This window comes from Dreissena polymorpha, chromosome 6 (assembly GCF_020536995.1).
Source record: "Dreissena polymorpha isolate Duluth1 chromosome 6, UMN_Dpol_1.0, whole genome shotgun sequence".
Classification (NCBI taxonomy): Eukaryota; Metazoa; Mollusca; class Bivalvia; order Myida; family Dreissenidae; genus Dreissena; species Dreissena polymorpha.
Window position 1 is genome coordinate 112,732,003 of NC_068360.1, and position 19,261 is coordinate 112,751,263.

Sequence of the window (19,261 nt, forward strand, 5' to 3'; positions counted from 1 at the left end):
TAATGTTATCTTTAATTCATTAAGATTATATATATTGCTTACGAAATTTTGTATTAATGTAATTTATTTCGATGTTCATCAGCATCTTAACTTAGCATGGATTTATGTACATGTAATAACGTAATTATCTTAATAAAACGACTATTAAGGATCATACAAAACATCAAAATCTTTCTGTACTATAAATTTATCTTTACGTGTTGAGATTACATATTTACATAAATTAATTTAAGATTTTAAACGTATTTTTCAAATTTTATCTGCATATAAAGACGATATGTGTTTATATAATTACGATTTATGTTTATATTAAGGTATTTTGCCTTTATATAAACAAGTTATGCCAATATATAATGAGAAAATTTTCGTTATGATTATTACATAATGATTTATGTTCATATAAAGATATTTTACCTTCATATAAAGAAGTAATGCCTTTATACAATGGAAGATTATCTGTGTATAATACATTCGTATCTGTATATTTTTACATTTTATCTATATATAAGAGAATTATATCTTTATATATTAATGCTTTATCTGTATATATTCAAATTATGTATTTATATATTGTGATTATGCATATATATAATGGTTACATGCATTCATACACAGTCAGATTGAGGTAATATCACAAGGGCTCGAACCACTGACCCCTGGAGTCCCGTAATAAAAAAGTCTCCCTCTTAGACCACTCAGCCATCCTTCCGGATACAAATTGCAGGTGAATTTTATACTTCATATAACCAATCCTCATAGTTTCACAAAATGTAACGACACCAACAGAACTCTCCAAATTATTAAAGGGGCCTTAACAGATTTTGGCATATTTTGAAGTTTGTCATTAAATGCTTTATATTGATAAATGTAAACATTGGATATAAAAAGCTCCAGTAAAAAATCTAGAATAAAATTAAATAAAAGAAAAAAAGGTAACCCTTAGCAGGACTCAACCACTGACCCCTGGAGTCATGGAGTAAAAAGTCTACCAATTAGACCTCTCGGCCATCCTTCCAGATACAATGCTAGATGTATTTTATACTATATATACAATAAATAATTATATAAAACAGAGAAACAACTTCTTTGTTTTTAAAAAAATCTATTCACTCAACGTTTCGGTCAATTTAGACCTTCATCAGGAGTAAACATTTTGTTATTCAATACACGCAATATATACTATATATACGCAATCCTTGTAGTTTCATAAAATATAACGACAACAACAGAACTTTCCAAATTATTCATTCGTTTTGTGTTGCAACGCTATATTATTTTCGGGTTTAAAATGTCAACATATGCATATAATTGTTATTTTAGAGCATGGTAAATGTTGAGTATTACTGTGTCCTCACAAATTTCATAACTAAAAGAAAATTTGCGAATCTAACACAACCTTTTTTCAATTTTGTCAATTTACCCAAACGTGAAAAGGCCCCTTTAATTCGTTTCGCGTTGCAACGCTTTATAATTTTTGGGTTTTTAAATCGTCAAAAGATAAATATGATGGCTATTGTAGAGCACGGTAAATGTTCACAGTAAACAGTACATATTCTTTATTAACAATTCAACAAATGTCATGTCCGCCATATTTTTGTAAGAACTGCGCATTCTTCTTGTGATGAATCTCGTTGCTTCTGTAAATATAAAATAAAAACAATTTTAAATTATAGTGGTTTGTTTCCTTTGTCTTGTGGACCATCTGTAAGGGTAGATTGGAACGTTAGCACACGTACACTGCATACGTCTTCATACGTATTTTACGCTTATACTTTTCATTCAGTTGATTTTAGATCGTACCTGAAAATAAAAATAAATAATGACATAACAATTATCACAATAATCAAAACATATTACGATATTATTTTTTCCAGTTCAAATTGCGCATGTTATAATTAATTTGCAATTATTACGACAGTAATATATAGCGGCGCCGTAAATGAACTGTAAACAATGGTGAAATTTGACACATTATATGCTCTCTATTTATTGAGATCTTTCTGGACTTATATCACGCACTGGATATATCGCGGTCGCGATCTTTGGACCCCTTCAAACGCGATATATTGGAGTTGCAGTAGAGAGTCTTAATAATAATTTGGATATTTATATGGATATAATTATATATTGTAAGTGCCTAGTTCTGGCTACAATAACTTAAAATGTCGCTTTTTTTAATTTTTGACTGGCGCAACATTGTCTGTCAATACTATATAAACTGTACGCTGAAGTTTCTTTACCTAGTAAGTGCCATGTTTCAGATAAGGCAATGTACATGTACTTAAAAAAAAATATGTGTTAAGTAATAAAAGCACAGATGTGATTCTTTCAACGGTATTGTAGTTGATTAATTTTAGCCTAATATTGTTTTGTAATTTATTGACTTAATTATGTTTTGTTTAAAAGTAGCAACATGATCTAAAGTAAGTATTTGTGGTTAGTCAGGGCCATAACACCAACTTTGGGGAAAGGGCCACAGCCTTTTTTTCGGGGAAAAAGACACAATTTTCTGGCATTGGGGAATGAAAAATACTGATTTTTTTTGGGGCCCTTTAGTATATGGGTGACTGTGTGGTACATATATGGGTGACTGTGTGGTACATATATGGGTGACTGTGTGGTACATATATGGTTGACTGTAGCTTTTACCCACTAGCTAGTATCTTATCCTCCCCATATACATTTGTTGCTTCTTGTAACATCTCTTTACATTCTCATTCTCATTGACTTATATTGGTTAAAATTTTAAATTGGCATCAAAAGATAACGAGGAACATTTTCAAAATTTGAATTGCTCAAATATAGTTTATTAAAAGTCTTATTTGTTTCTTGTAGTCTCTTTCCTGTGTTTAATATTTCACTGCAGTACTTTACTTTACACTCATCTTTTAATTCTGCTTAATCATGTACATAGTATTGTGTCTCCTTTTTGTTCTTCTTAAAATCAACATTATCTGTTGTGTGAATTTTAATGTGGTTACTAGAATTGGACAAAAAAAGCTTTTGTATTAACACTTTGCATGGTCACTATTGCTTTTTTATCAGAAAAGATATGTGGTCTCTAACTAGAATTGCGCTTTATTGTAAAATTTATTAAAAAAAATTAAATTGTTACTGCTTAACAACTATTATAAACACATTTGGTGCTGAGTGTAAAAATAACATTGTTGAAACTAGGATTAATCCGTGATTATGGTATGTAGTTCAACAAATTATAAAAAATGTTAACACAGCTAGTTTTTCTTTTCTAAAGAAGGAAAATAATCAATGGTAGTTCTAAGCAGTAGCTCATGATTTTCACACCCTTATGCGGTTGACCTTTTAGTGTAATTGCTACAAATTGGTACTACTAACCATTTATTATTATAGCAATAAGCATTTTCCTGTTTGTTATGTCTAAAATAAAATGCGTGTTTTGTACAGCGGTTTAAAGTTTATGTTTAATGTGTTATGTCAATGAAATGCTAAAATTTATACACATGATATACAAACAATTTGAACCTAGAAGTATTTCATAGTTACTGTACAGCTGATTTACCGAGCCGGATTTGAATTTGTCTGAATCTGTTCAGTTATAATGTTTAAGTCGACAGTTATGTATTCGGTGTAATCATTTGTAGGCATTTCCACTGGCAGATTAGACGCTGTTGCTTTACAGCCTGTAATTCCCCTGCAGGTGCCACCGTCACAGACTGACAGTCAAAATACAGAAAAAGGTATTAAAGTGCTTTCATAATTTGTTAGGTCATAGTACTATTGCAGACAACAATGATAATAATACTGTATATGTCAAAAGCCCCCTGGATTAAAAGAATAAATAGACAACAAACTCTTTTCAACTTTATGCTCATAAGCAAACATGAAACATTTGGTTGTGATTAATTTCCAGGAACAGCAAACTTGTGAGTTTGCTGTATTATGTACCATATAATAGTACATGTATTTAATATATAAAGATTGACTTCATAAACAGTATTTTAACAGTAAAAATGTTTTCACTGATTATTGTAGGTGCCCCTACTGACAGTGTTGACACGGATGATTGGCAGTCATCATCAACATATCTGCAGGCTCCACAGTCACAGACTAAAAGTTCAAGTATAGAACAAGGTATTTTAGTGCATTAAATTTATTGGAGATGTTTGAATATTGTTCATCGTCACATACTTGATTATTTAAAACCTGTTTATACCACTGCTGACAACTTTAACTGTATTGGATTAATTAAAGGATATAACTCTTTTTAAATCATTCCTGTGTGTTTGTTCATCATTAATAGTTGTGTACTCTACAGTAGAACTGTCCGTCATTATGCCCCCATTCGAAGAAGAGGGGGTATATTGTTTTACACATGTTGGTCGGTCGGTCGGTCCGTCTGTCGGTCCATCCACCAGATGGTTTCCGGATGATAACTCAAGAACGCTTAGGCATAGGATCATGAAACTTAATAGGTACATTGATCATGACTGGCAGATGACCGCTATTGGTTTGCAGTTTTTTATGTCAAAGGTCAATGTCACAGTGACTCAAAATGGTAAAATTGTTTCGGGATGATAACTCAAGAATGGTTACGCCGAGGATCATGAAACTTTATAGGTACATTGATAATGACCGGCAGATGACCCGTATTGATTTTCAGGTCACTAGGTCAAAGGTCAAGGTCACAGTGACTCGAAATAGTAAAATTGTTTCCTAATGATAACTCAAGAATGCTTACGCCTAGGATCATGAAACTTCATTTAACATTGTTTTGTCAGAAGAAATCTAAAACAACACTAAGCACCTCCAGTTTGCACCTATTGTTTCAATATTCAATAATATTGGTAAAATCGAAACTATTGAAAGATATTGAAATGAAATAAAGATCAATATTTGTTTACCAGTCTGAATGATTATGTTCCCTTATTCTTAAAAAAATAAGGTTAAGGTTTGTGTGTTTGTTAAATTCAGGTTTAAGTTTGCATTCATACTTCTCTCTGTAACTACTGCAGAATGCAGATACTCATTTGAAACTTTACAGATGTCTTCAGGATCTTTAATGTCGTCACAGACTATGGACCATAACTAAGGCTTTCAATTAACCCTTTGCCACTTAGATACATTTTTTGATGCAATTGTAGTCCCTCAGAAAGGTAAATTTAATGAAAGAGCTTTCTTACTAGATTCAAATCGAGGCTTCATTTCCAACCCATAGATACTGATGAGCAGCAAACAGCATTAAACCTGAAAGACTGCAAGTTATTCGCAGGCTGTTCTGCAGCAATTTTCTCCCTTCTTTATAAAGTAGCCGTAAAAGGTACTTTCCCAATTGGAGAAAAACTACAAAATTCCCGATCGCTGTCTAAAAAATTCCCAACAGGAAGGAAAATTCCTTCAATTTTGTTCCAAAAGTTCATTATCTGCAAGTTAACAAATAAAATGAGCTCTTACACTGAACATTTCAAGCCAAAATGAATGCAAATCAATATTTGAGATGATTTTTATGCCCCCCTTCGAAAAAGAGGGAGTATATTGTTTTGCACATGTCGGTCCGTCAACCAGATGGTTTCCGGATGATAACTCAAGAACGCTTAGGCCTAGGATCATGAAAATTCATAGGTACATTGATCATGACTGGAAGATGACTTCTATTGATTTTCAGGTCACTAGGTCAAAGGTCAAGGTCACAGTGACTCGAAATAGTAAAATGGTGTCCGAATGATCACTCGAGAATGCTTAGGCCTAGGATCATGAAACTTCAAAGGTACATTGATCATGACTGGCAAATGACCCCTATTGATTTTCATGTCACTAGGTCAAAGGTCAAGGTCACAGTGACTCGAAACAGTAAAATGGTTTCCGGATGACAACTCAAGAATGCTTAGGCATAGGATCATGAAACTTCATAGGTACATTGATCATGACTGGCAGATGACCGCTATTGGTTTGCAGTTTTTTATGTCAAAGGTCAATGTCACAGTGACTCAAAATGGTAAAATTGTTTCGGGATGATAACTCAAGAATGGTTACGCCGAGGATCATGAAACTTTATAGGTACATTGATAATGACCGGCAGATGACCCGTATTGATTTTCAGGTCACTAGGTCAAAGGTCAAGGTCACAGTGACTCGAAATAGTAAAATTGTTTCCTAATGATAACTCAAGAATGCTTACGCCTAGGATCATGAAACTTCATTTAACATTGTTTTGTCAGAAGAAATCTAAAACAACACTAAGCACCTCCAGTTTGCACCTATTGTTTCAATATTCAATAATATTGGTAAAATCGAAACTATTGAAAGATATTGAAATGAAATAAAGATCAATATTTGTTTACCAGTCTGAATGATTATGTTCCCTTATTCTTAAAAAAATAAGGTTAAGGTTTGTGTGTTTGTTAAATTCAGGTTTAAGTTTGCATTCATACTTCTCTCTGTAACTACTGCAGAATGCAGATACTCATTTGAAACTTTACAGATGTCTTCAGGATCTTTAATGTCGTCACAGACTATGGACCATAACTAAGGCTTTCAATTAACCCTTTGCCACTTAGATACATTTTTTGATGCAATTGTAGTCCCTCAGAAAGGTAAATTTAATGAAAGAGCTTTCTTACTAGATTCAAATCGAGGCTTCATTTCCAACCCATAGATACTGATGAGCAGCAAACAGCATTAAACCTGAAAGACTGCAAGTTATTCGCAGGCTGTTCTGCAGCAATTTTCTCCCTTCTTTATAAAGTAGCCGTAAAAGGTACTTTCCCAATTGGAGAAAAACTACAAAATTCCCGATCGCTGTCTAAAAAATTCCCAACAGGAAGGAAAATTCCTTCAATTTTGTTCCAAAAGTTCATTATCTGCAAGTTAACAAATAAAATGAGCTCTTACACTGAACATTTCAAGCCAAAATGAATGCAAATCAATATTTGAGATGATTTTTATGCCCCCCTTCGAAAAAGAGGGAGTATATTGTTTTGCACATGTCGGTCCGTCAACCAGATGGTTTCCGGATGATAACTCAAGAACGCTTAGGCCTAGGATCATGAAAATTCATAGGTACATTGATCATGACTGGAAGATGACTTCTATTGATTTTCAGGTCACTAGGTCAAAGGTCAAGGTCACAGTGACTCGAAATAGTAAAATGGTGTCCGAATGATCACTCGAGAATGCTTAGGCCTAGGATCATGAAACTTCAAAGGTACATTGATCATGACTGGCAAATGACCCCTATTGATTTTCATGTCACTAGGTCAAAGGTCAAGGTCACAGTGACTCGAAACAGTAAAATGGTTTCCGGATGACAACTCAAGAATGCTTAGGCATAGGATCATGAAACTTCATAGGTACATTGATCATGACTGGCACTCGACCCTTATTGATTTTCAGGTCACTAGGTCAAGGTCACAGTGCCACTACAACTGACAGCCTATATGGGGGGCATGCATGTTTTACAAACAGCCCTTGTTTAACTGCATTTTGTCAATCCAGTTCCTTCTGTGAACCTCACTCAGTCTGGATGTGTTTGTGTTTCTCGTGTTGCCCCATCATCCACAGTCCGAGACATTATTCAAGGTAAGCCTATCTATGCATACAAGTCCATTTGCGATTATATATGTTAATCCTATTCTATAGTAAAAATGCTTTATTGTGCTGCTTTTCACTAGATACTACATGTATAAGACCTTTAATTTTGAACCGTTTAAAGACATTTTAATCGTAGGTTGCATATATTAGGATGTTTTTTAGCTTGTTTATTCACTGAATAATCTCAGCTATACTACTCTCACATTTGTTTGCGTAAGTTAATGCTCTGGTTAAGAAAAATGTGTAATCTCTCCATATCACTGTCTCTGCTACAGATATTCAATAGAAACTTCACACATGTTTCCATGTTAGTGTGTTTTTTACGCCCCCTTCTTTGAAGAAGAGGGGTATATTGTTTTTGGCCTGTCTGTCATTCTGTCCCAAAACTTTAACCTTGGTTAAAGTTTGATAACTTTTGCAATATTGAAGATAGCAACTTCATATTTGGCATGCATGTGTATCTCATAGAGCTGCACATTTTGAGGGGTGAAAAGTCAACGTCAAGGTCATCCTTCAAGGTCAAAGGTACTTTACCCTTCGTTAAAGTTTTGTCATAACTTTTTGAATATTGAAGATAGTAACTTGATATTTGGCATGCATGTGTATCTCATGAAGCTGCACATTTTGAGTGGTGAAAAGTCAAGATCAAGGTCATCCTACAAGGTCAAAAGGTCAAATATCATTGTATTTTTCTTTCCTAAAACTTTGCTCTTCGTTAAACTTTGATCATAACTTTTTGAATATTGAAGATAGCAACTTGATATTTGGCATGCATGTGTATCTCATGAAGCTGCACATTTTGAGTGGGAAAGATCAAGGTCAAGGTCATCCTTCAAGGTCTAAAGTCAAAAGGTGGCAGTCTACAGTTTTTTAGCTCTATTTGCGCATTGGCCCTGGTCAATTTCCTGAATTTAAGGTGTATGGCCTAAAACAGATTGATTTTTGACTCCGGGAGCTGAAATGTAAGTATAAATGGTCAATATTCTAGTAATTTCACATGTTTTCACTAATTCGAAACTAAGTGACCTGAATTTTAGTCAACAACAACAACATGCTGAGTGAGAAGTAAACACATGTACTTCCTTATTGAAGCAGCCGGCATTTGACAAATTTTAATGGTGAGTTTAAATAAGTTAGCAGTGCAAAAAAGTTCAATGGTAATGACCCATTTTGTTTGGCTCAGTTTGAAAGCATTTGCTGTGATAGTGCAAACTGCAAAGCATGTTGTCGACTGTGTGCGTATTGTTACCCGGAAAGATAAATGCACTTGCCGGGCTTATCTAAAAATGGTGTTTTTACGTGCAATTTCCGAGACCCCTGAAAAGGTCTTTTTTTATCCCAGATATGAATTTAAAGAGCATTTTCTGCATTGTTTGGTGCTTTTTTTCAAGCTGTTGATGAACTTTCAAGAACAACTGTAGACTGCCCCCTTAAGGTAAAAATCCCAAATTTCACACCCAACGCCAAGGGTGACATTTTTTTATAAAATAGAGTCAAAAATACAATTCAAGGGAAGTAGCTTAAAGCTTAAAAGGGAGATAATTTCTTTACCTGCCAAATGATATATTGAAATTTTATTTCAAAGCGGCGCAATAGGGGGCATCGTGTTTCTGACAAACACATCTCTTTTTATGCCCCCCTTCGAAGAAGAGGGGGTATATTGCTTTGCTCATGTCGGTCTGTCGGTCGGTCGGTCGGTCCGTCCACCAGGTGGTTGTCAGACGATAACTCAAGAACGCTTGGGCCTAGGATCATGAAACTTCATAGGTACATTGATCATTACTTGCAGATGACCCCTATTGATTTTGAGGTCACTAGGTCAAAGGTCAAGGTCACGGTGACCAGAAATAGTAAAATGGTTTTTGAATAATAACCCAAGAACGCATACGCCTAGGATCATGAAACTTCATGGGTAGATTGATCATGACTTGCAGATGACCCCTATTGATTTTGAGGTCACTAGGTCAAAGGTCAAGGTCACGGTGACCCGAAATAGTAAAATGGTTTCCAGATGATAACTCAAGATGGCATACGCCTAGGATCATGAAACTTCATAGGTAGATTGATCATGACTCGCAGATGACCCCTATTGATTTTGAGGTCACTAGGTCAAAGGTCAAGGTCACGGTGACCCGAAATAGTAAAATGGTTTTCGGATGATAACTCAAGAACACATACGCCTAGGATCATGAAACTTCATAGGTAGATTGATCATGACTTGCAGATGACCCCTATTGATTTTGAGGTCACAAGGTCAAGGTCACGGTGACCCAAAATAGTAAAATGATTTTCGGATGATAACTCAAGAACGGTTTTGCCTACGATCATGACACTTCATAGGTACATTGATCGTGACTAGCAGATGACCCCTATTGATTTTCAGGTCGCTAGGTCAAAGGTCAAGGTCACAGTGACAAAAATCGTATTCACACAATGGCTGCCACTACAACGGACAGCCCATATGGGGGGCATGCATGTTTTACAAACAGCGTTTGTTCAAGTTTGTAGTACAAAATAGCTGTATCTATGGTTATGATGATATTTGTTTTTATTTCAGGAGCAAAGACTGGTTGCTGTTGCGGCAAAAGTTGCAGTACCCAGACAGCAGACATCAATAACACCAGCAACATCACCTGACCAAGGTATTAGTGCTGCAAATGAAATTGATGTAACTTATTACAGAAGAACTTCAATTTATTAAATAACATTTCAGCTTGCCAATTTATCAAATAGTTTAATTTTACTTCTCACCTATAAGTCAGTGTCATCATTATGCTTTTTAAAGATGCAACAATACCTATATTACAATTTATTTTTTTCAGTTTTAAATTCATAGTGGAGTTTTTAGGTTTGAATTATTTTGAATTTGCCATTCTAGTTGTTTTTGATGTCTGTGTTCAGACAGATTATATGCAATTTTAAGTGAACTTGAATAAAACATTGGAGGTTAGCTATACTTTAATCAAGTAACAAGAACCATTATTTAGCCCTAGATTATTTAATCGCCTAATTTACTTCAATAGTATTTTCTATATTATATATGTACAGCAATATTATCTGGTCTTTTCCAAAATTGTTGTTGTTTTCAAATTAAAAGTCACATTCATATATCTTTTGAAAAAAAACATATTGTCATACTTTATATTTTCAGAACAAGAGACGAATGTTTGCATTACTGGTGGCTGGAAGAAGTCTCTGCCTAAGGCTGATCACCAGTAGATCGCAAAGGCATTCTTCAGTTGGACCAAGAAAGGAGGTGTTCAGCTTAACGGCTCCATCCTAGACTTTGGTGGCATCCTCCTCAGCCACATTTGGGGTCAACATGAAACCCGGTGTGGACCGCTACTTTGCGCGCCCCCTGTTCCTCTGGATTCCTCGTAAGATGTGGAGGCTGAAGCTCGTTTGTCCACATGCCGACTGCAACAAGAGCGAGCTGATTTCTACTGGAATCCATAAGAAGATGCGACAAGTAGTGGATGTAACATGGCCTCTGAATACCTCCAATGCACAGACTGCAAAAGGAAGGTCATTAGCTGGAGCCATGACATATTGTCACAGCTGGATGTTGGCCACAGAGTTCAGTTCCCCTGCATACTCACAGCAATGTTGGCATGTGACATACAGGTGATTCTGCCTCTATGCAACAGAGGACTGGGAAACAGCAGCAGCCAAATCCAGAAAAAACTCGAGGAGCAGCATTCAGAGGCCCATCTCAAGAAGCAGCTCCACTACCTGAATGACTGCAAAGGGTTCTCTGGCGCTATGAAGTCTGGACTTATGAGAAACCACCTACAATTGCACCAGTTTCTAAGCACAGATGGCTGATGCAGGTATACTCACAGGATGTACTTCTCCGTGAGAAGGCCAGCATCACCTTGGTCTTTGGCGAGATGCTAAAAATTGACTCTACAAAGAAGGTCACTAAAAAGCTGGCTGGTAAGGCTGACGGGACAGCGCATTGGTGCACGAAATTTTGGCAACAAACATGGCCAAGTGTCAGTGCTGACAACTGGAGAGGGACATGGCATCGACTCCATGCTAGGTGGCATCATTAAGAGGTACACCGATGCAGAAATGCCACCGCCAACAATTGTGTATGTTGACCGCGATTGTTATGGAACCACACAACTTAGACAGGCTCTCACCAAAGCAGGCTGGAAGACACACATCTGGTTAGATGTCTGGCACTTCATGCGGCGAATATCTACTTGGTTTACTACAGAATACCGCCAGTTTGTTTGCCACCTTCATGGGCTTACTGTCGAACGCCTTGTTTCTGTGGGATATAAAAAGACCTGGATGTTGTGAATAAGGCAAAGGCTGGGGAGCTTAAACAACAGCTTATTGACTGCAATACGGACCATGACATAATGTGCGGGTTATGATCAGAGATGGCTTTGCACTGCCGTCAAAGCACTCGAGGTGTGGAGGAGACCACCCAACTGCTGGTGTGGCCTTGTACACCCAAACAGGCACCATGAAGAAAGGGGGAGTGGACCTGCCAGTCTTCAGATGTGCCAGGGGATCCACATCCTTCGAATGTTTTCACCTGCACCTTAACAGGTTTATTCCAGGTAAAAAAATAGCAACATTTTATTCTTGTCAAGTTGCATTATATTTGTTATATTGTACAGTCAGCATATGAACAACATTTTAAAGTACATATTTCTATTTAAAATTAAGTACCAATTGTGGTAAGAAATCATACATACTTTTCATTGATACAAGAAACAAAGCAAACTTGTATATTTCTGAATCAGGTTATTATTGTTAGTAAGCCAATGTACAATCTTGATAAAAACTTGTCTAGCTGACTATAAAGAATTCTTAAGTTATTACAATATTCTGGTTTAAAATATATTTAAGGGCTTTTCCTTTTTTCAGGAACCTTAGCAAATCCAGGGCTTTTTTAAGCATACCTTCTGGATGGCCTGTTTAGGTGGAACGAGGACCGGGCTGTGGAAGCAACAACAGCGGCAGGGACACTCAATGTTACAGTGGCTTGCTCCAACAAAGCTAACACACTTTGAATGGAGGTGCTAGGCGAAAAAATCTGTCCTGCGTACCATGAACCCAGAAAGTACACAGGTACTTTAACATTAACAGTAACATACATTTATTGAAAAAAATACTCAACCCATTACTCAACCCAGATTATACTTTTGTACATTTTGTATAGCTGATACAGAATTATTAGGAAGATTCTTGAAGTGGTAAATGTTTGAGATAAACATGATCATGATGGTATTGGTGGTTATGGTTGGGTTGATTATGTATTAAATGCTATATTTGTTTAAATTATGTGGGTACAAAACAATAAACGTGCCTTTAAATGAATGAAAATTGTACACTGTTATTTATATATATATCTAACTTTATACAGGCATAGTAAATTGTAAAAATTGTGCTGTTTGCTGCATTCGTATACATTATGCTCTTGAGTATTTATGTATATAATCATTGCCTGTTCTTTATCATTTATTATGCTCCCCCCAAAAATTGTGGGGGGAGCATATAGTCGCCGCTTCGTCTGTCCGCCCGTGTGTCCGTCCGTCCGTGCACAATTTTTGTCCGGGCTATTTCTCAGCAATTAATGACAAGAATTCAATGAAACTTTATGGAAAGCTTCACTACCAAGAGGAGATGTGCATATTATCAGCCGGTTCTGGTCGGATGATTTTTCACAGAGTAATGGCCCTTTGAAATTTTACTTTAACTGTACATATAGTGCAATTCTTGTCCGGGCTATTTCTCAGCAACTAATGACCGGTCAATGAAACTTTATGGGATGCTTCACTACCAAGAGGAGATGTGCATATTATCAGCGGGTTCTGGTCGGATGATTTTTCACAGAGTTATGGCCCTTTGAAATTTTCTACAAAAAAATTCTTGTCCCCCCGACTACTGTGCCCTCAAGATGTTTCCTTTTATCGGAATATATAGTGCAATATTGTGACAAAAAAACCTTTGGAGAGCATCACCAGTCTCCTACCGTTTCTTGTTTTCAGTCTTATATTGATCATCCTGAATTAAATTTATCTGTTTATTATATTTCAAATAGAAATGCTTTCATTCTATTCAGGAATAATTGTTTTATTTAAAGGTGACGATTTCAGATTTGTTTTTCATAGGCACTGTGAGACATTTTGTTAAATTCATCTATATTATTCATAAATATATGCTCACATTTTAGATGAATTTATCGGTAAAGAGTACCTGTACAACCAGACAGGCCAGATTCTCAAGGATTATAAACAAGCTATTGAGACCAAGGCTGAGGAAGATCCTGTTCAGGAGGATGAAGTCCTTACTGACTCCATTGACAGTGTGGAAGACCTCACTGTCTCCACTGAGGGCTTGACTGCCACTGTTGGTAATGCTGCTGTGGTGTTGGAAGAAACAACGACCTTGGTTACTTGAGCTACTGATGCATCCACTATTACTGCGACAACAGTAACTGAGCGTTCTTCTAGACCCATACTTCATTTGCCAACAGAGGCAGAATACCTTGAGATGCATGAGAAGGCTACCAAGCAACCTGGTCTGGGCCTGCTGAACACCCTCAACCGACTGCAACAAGTGTGCAAAAAGAGCCCTCTGCAAAGTCTATCAGACACAGCGCACCTGCTTGCGATACTGTAAGCTTTGTTTAAGTATGATCTTGTAATTTAGTGTAACATAAAATAGCATTTATTTTCACTAGAGACATGTTATCCACCTTTGCATTCAATTATTACTTTTGATAGTGAAAGTCAATCTTGTCTGAATTAAAAGAAAGACAGCCCAGTAATGGCATTTCCTAGGAATGTACTTGAGCATGTGTCTATTTTCATATTAAAACCATAAGATTTATTCAATCTTTAATCATAAGTTAAGACTTCATACACTTTTTCATTGTCACTTGAGTAATGATTTCACTACTGTGTACTGATGTTATTATATTTTTTGTTGGCTTTCAGGATACTGTTGGACCAGATGACATCCCTTGATATGACAAGGTTGTGGCCATGGCTTAGTTCTTCGTGTACATCCGTGACTGCGGAGCACTGACCAACAGCCAGGTTGACGAGGTTGTTGAGCTGTGGGAGGCCGACAAACGGCCGACAGTCTTCCCAGAACGCTTTCCCTCCCACCTGAAAGGCAGGTTTCGAGCCACGAAGAGAAAAGTTGCTCCAGGCATCGAAGCCACCCAAAAGTGAGAAAAAAACAGTTATGTCAAAGGAATAGGCATCATACCTGTGAACAATTAACAGTTCATAGTGTACACATTCAATTATTAGTATGCCCATGTATCACTTAAATCACTTGGTTAAAACAGTATTTATGTGAGCAATGAAATATAAATGCAAAGCATACAAATCAAAAGAATTAACCATTTACTTGTATTTGTGCATGCTTCATATAAGTGTGCACAAAATAACATCAGATACAAATGTTTAAATGCATATTAAATGCAAAATGTATAGGGTTATGCAATGAATAATTTTAAACACAATTCATTATTCTTGCAGATGTTTACTTGGACCCAACACTGGAGCAGCAAGTTTCCGGGACTGCAACCGATACAGGGAGGCAACCATTATCCGTCTTTTGAGTGTTTTCCCCTTCAAAACAAACAGCGAATTTCCATGGTGTCAAAGGCGTATGAAAACATACGGAATTTGATCCATGGAAATTCCAGAGTTGCCATGGAAACTAAACTCCAGCTGCCTCAACTAGGCCAGGGAACTTTCATACAATGGTAAGAACTTGATCATTTCAGCTGTACAAATATTTATAAGATTTTAATAATTGCAGCTGTACAGATATTTTATAAGAACTGTATTATTTCAGGTGTACAACTATTTTATAAGAACTTAATCATTTCAGATGTACAAATATTTTAGGATTTTATGATGATTTGCAAATTGCCTGATTATATGCTAATGAACAGATAATACTTATTTTGAAATGAATAAATTTGCTGCTTTTGTTATTTAATTTTACAAAAAAATTTCAGTGTTACAATTTTTGTTTCAATTTATGAAAAAAAATTGTAAAGAAATAGTCTACATTAATGAATCCTGCAAGTTGCAACAAGTATTTTTTTTCCAAAGTTTTCATTGTTTAAGTTTATCATTTAAAACTTTCTCTTTATCAGGCGTTAAGGCTCTGGATAGGCTGGTTCTTAACCAGGGTGTGAACAGCCTCCACAGACAGCCACCTACAGTCTACTTCCTCCGCGAACCCAACCCCAGCAACTGCCTTCTGGGCAAACAGACGCCCATGTCTTCCAGTGCCCAGTCAACACAGCAGGGACAGCCAGCATCAAACAGCGCCACCATCTTGACACGCCAGTCCCTACGGTGTCTGCTGCTACATGTACCAACACCATCGATCCCCCCAATGCCCCAACCTTTGGTAATAATGGTTACACCAAGTTGTAGTGTACCTTTGGCCTCCTCTTGCTTCGCTATGGATGTGTCCTATACTACTCAGCAGTATAGGAAGCGGAAGATAAAACAAGAGCAGTTGGGTGTCCATACCAGAAAAGACACAAAAAAAATCAGATAAAATTATGTGTAAGAAGTGTGGACTGGAACGTACCAGTGCCATCCATAGGCAGTACTTTGGTAACTGGTACTGTTCAACCACTGCCACAACATCTTTTGAGGATTGGAAAGAGCTACTCATGGATAGGGGCTATGGGAGGAAGAAAGATGAGTGACGATGTTTGTGTTTGTGAAATATTGATTATTCTTTTCACATATGTGCAAAATACTTTTTTGTTTGTGCAAAACTGAAAACGACAGTGCATTTATTGTTGATTACTGATAGTGACAGTTTATTGTGTGTCAAATACTGATAGTGACAGTTTAGTGTGTGTTCAAAACTGAAAGTGACAGTGTATTGTGTAATCAAAACTGAAAGTGACAGTGTATTGTGTGATCAAAACTGAAAGTGACAGTGTATTGTGTGATCAAAACTGAAAGTGGCAGTGTATTGTGTGATCAAAACTGAAAGTGACAGTTTATTTTTTGTGAAGTACTGATAGTGACAGTTTTTATTTTGTGTATGTACCATTATCAGTGACAGTGAGAGCAATGACAAAAAACACTAAACTTTGAAGCTGCCTGATAAAAAATGATGTTTTACATTATTTTTAACAGAAGGTTCCAAGCCCTTGTAAAAGCAGAGGAGAATTTTATTTAAAGTTATGTCTTCTGTTCAACAACACAACTTCCATAGTGTAATGGTAACACGTTTACTCTCACAGTGAAAGATCCTGGTTCAAATTCTGGTGGAAGTCAAAAGTTGGACAGAGACATTTTTTTCCATTTATAATACTTACATACAAATTAATTTAAGAAATCTAATAGCAATAACATATCTGAGTAACACAGTAATTATACAGCATAAACCTGTTATGGATTGTAATACTCTTATTTTCAAAGAATTTTTATAGATCTAATATTCAAAACGGGTTTGGAAAATGACAGTCAAAAAGGTTAATATAAGAATTATAGAATGTGAATATGATTTTATAAGCATGTGTTACTTCAGTGACATATACTTTGATTGCATAGGTCCGTGGTTGCTTCTTTGAAATTTAAAAAGAAACAGTTGACCATGAGTTCATATATAATAAACATGCTTATAAATTTTTTTATGCATAGTAACACGTATCTTATGTAATAAAAAGGCATCTTTGCTTTGCATTTGGTTGTTTGTTTATTTAATAAACATTTTTTGTTTATTTAATAAACAAAGAGACAGGGGTGAACAAGTTTTTACATATCAAAAACAACTAATACAACTTTGATTTAGCGCAAATTCACATGAAATTATTCAATATAATTGACATGACGCCTCATCAGTGATAGCTCCGCCCACTTAATCACGTGGCTCAGCGGGAAGAAAACCTAGACAAGCTAACACCAAAATGGCTTCTTTGCCTATAGACTGCATATAGATTTACGCGATATTCTGGATGATTTTATGGACTTGTTTAACACCATATTACACTTGTAAAGGGGTTGATGCTATTTAGTTATTCTGCAAATGCAAACAATATACGATTAAAGAGAACATCAGCTATTTATAACGAGTAAATCGGTACATGAAACACGCTCTCAAACGCTTGCGCGCTTACCGAAATCGAACCCGTTATTACGTATAATGGTGGTATTTGCAATAAATTAACACTTCACCGGTATTTACCCGTATTATTAACAAAATTATTACCGAAACATTCCCCCCTACCCGTGTATTTGACACGAAATAGCGCTTTATAACTGGGAATTCGGTGAAGTTTCACGCGCTTTCTGACGCCGGGTGGGTACCTCAATTCCACATGTTATTGCGTATAAAAGTGATATTAATCATATTAAACATTGCTTATGGAACATTTATCAATCACTATAAGTTAAAGCGCATAACAAAACACAGTAAGTTTGGACATTGTCTGATATAAAATTAGCGTTGTACGAAATGGAATACGGTCAGGCTAAAAATAAATTAATAAGGCTACCAATATCAGACGCTCGCGCAGGTACCGACTTCCCCGAAGTTACCGCATTTATTGGTTAACTATAGTAATAATAACTCTTTTACAATAGCATTTATCGATACGTCTTTATTAAAATAATAGCAAAATGGTTTTCACTTGTTTCTGACACACACAGAAACGCGATTTTTAACGGGGATTTCGTAAAGTTGCACGAATTGGGTACCAAAATTCTCAATTATTTTACATGCACACGTGACATAATACATACGTAATAATGCTTTGTTATTGCTTATATGACATTTCAAGTTTGTGAAATAAATTAATGTTCTATAAAGGGGATCTCGGTAATTCTTGAAGCTTCCACTCGCTCTTGTCAAGACCGCATTGCCGCGTTGGAAATGGTATAAATTTAATTCATATTACTTGTCTTTCTGGATACCAAATGTCAGAGTTGCATTAAAGTCACTATAACGCTCAAAATCAACGAAAATTTCGTTAAGTATTTCGAAAAATAAAGTTAACACCTTAACAATCAGTGTTCCTTAAAGCAATAGCCAAAATTACAACGCTAGATGTTCTATGATAACTTAGATTTTTGTAGATACAAAATGATCGTTTTTATTTATTTGTGGCCACAATTAATTCCCGCGAAGATATCTATTCATACGACACACGAACACCGTGTTAGTGTTCATGTGTCGTATGAATAGATATGAAAAACAATAATAAAAACGAGCATTTTGTATCTACAAACATCTTTTTTATCAGACCACATCTGGCGTTGAAATTTCGACAATTGCCATAAGGAACACTGAGTTTTAATTGGTTAAGTTTATTTTACGAACAATTGTACGACATTTTCGTTGATTTTGAATAGTAATGTTACTTTAACCCTTTTTACACCGTTTTTGCCATATTTCATTTCCGTTTTTTAATCCGAACAAAATAAACGAAACTCATTAAAAAAAAGAGATCTAGGCATTTGAGCTCCTAGTGTGGATTAAAAGCGTTTATTGGTGACACCACATGACTGCAAATGTGTAGATACCGTTAATAAGATAATATCACATGTAACCTTCAAATAAGATGTATGATGTCAATTGACAATGTTGATGTTCAGTTGTTCGTGGGGACGACCGCATGCCTTTATCCATCTCTTACACTTCTCAAGATCTTGTTTCGGCTTTGGAAACGAAATAAAGTCAA

At 35.9% G+C, this 19,261-nt stretch overlaps 2 long non-coding RNA genes across 2 annotated transcripts; both read left to right on the forward strand.

Annotated features, from left to right (window-relative positions):
• Positions 1 to 3,634: 3,634 nt before the first annotated feature.
• On the forward strand, positions 3,635 to 11,043 carry LOC127835380 (uncharacterized). Its single transcript, XR_008028502.1, has 4 exons — positions 3,635 to 3,716; positions 7,471 to 7,554; positions 10,124 to 10,208; positions 10,718 to 11,043. It is a non-coding gene; the product is annotated as an uncharacterized LOC127835380 (long non-coding RNA).
• Positions 11,044 to 13,765: 2,722 nt separating this feature from the next.
• Positions 13,766 to 17,065, forward strand: LOC127835379 (uncharacterized). The gene is made up of 4 exons (XR_008028500.1): positions 13,766 to 14,204; positions 14,526 to 14,761; positions 15,078 to 15,307; positions 15,715 to 17,065. It is a non-coding gene; the product is annotated as an uncharacterized LOC127835379 (long non-coding RNA).
• The last annotated feature ends 2,196 nt before the right edge of the window (positions 17,066 to 19,261 follow it).